Source organism: Dufourea novaeangliae, unplaced genomic scaffold (assembly GCF_001272555.1).
Source record: "Dufourea novaeangliae isolate 0120121106 unplaced genomic scaffold, ASM127255v1 scaffold277, whole genome shotgun sequence".
In the NCBI taxonomy this organism is placed as follows: Eukaryota; Metazoa; Arthropoda; class Insecta; order Hymenoptera; family Halictidae; genus Dufourea; species Dufourea novaeangliae.
The window spans coordinates 45,976-46,184 of record NW_015374159.1 but is presented as its reverse complement, the minus strand read 5'-3'; positions in this window follow the sequence as shown (position 1 = coordinate 46,184).

Here is a 209-nt window from a genome sequence, read left to right as displayed (position 1 = left end):
GGCGCCGCCACTCCTCCCTGGTCGGAGCGCTCCCTGCCCGATCCCGCCTCTCGCGAGTCCCCTCGCGCCCTACCGACGGCAACCGTCCCGTGTTTGAATCCCCCCGTTCGCATCCCCGTCGCCCCGATTTTGACGCCGTGTACCATACCCGTACCTGGCTGTACCATCCGATGTTTGGGTCGTTCAAGGAAGGTCGTTCAAGCCGGCAA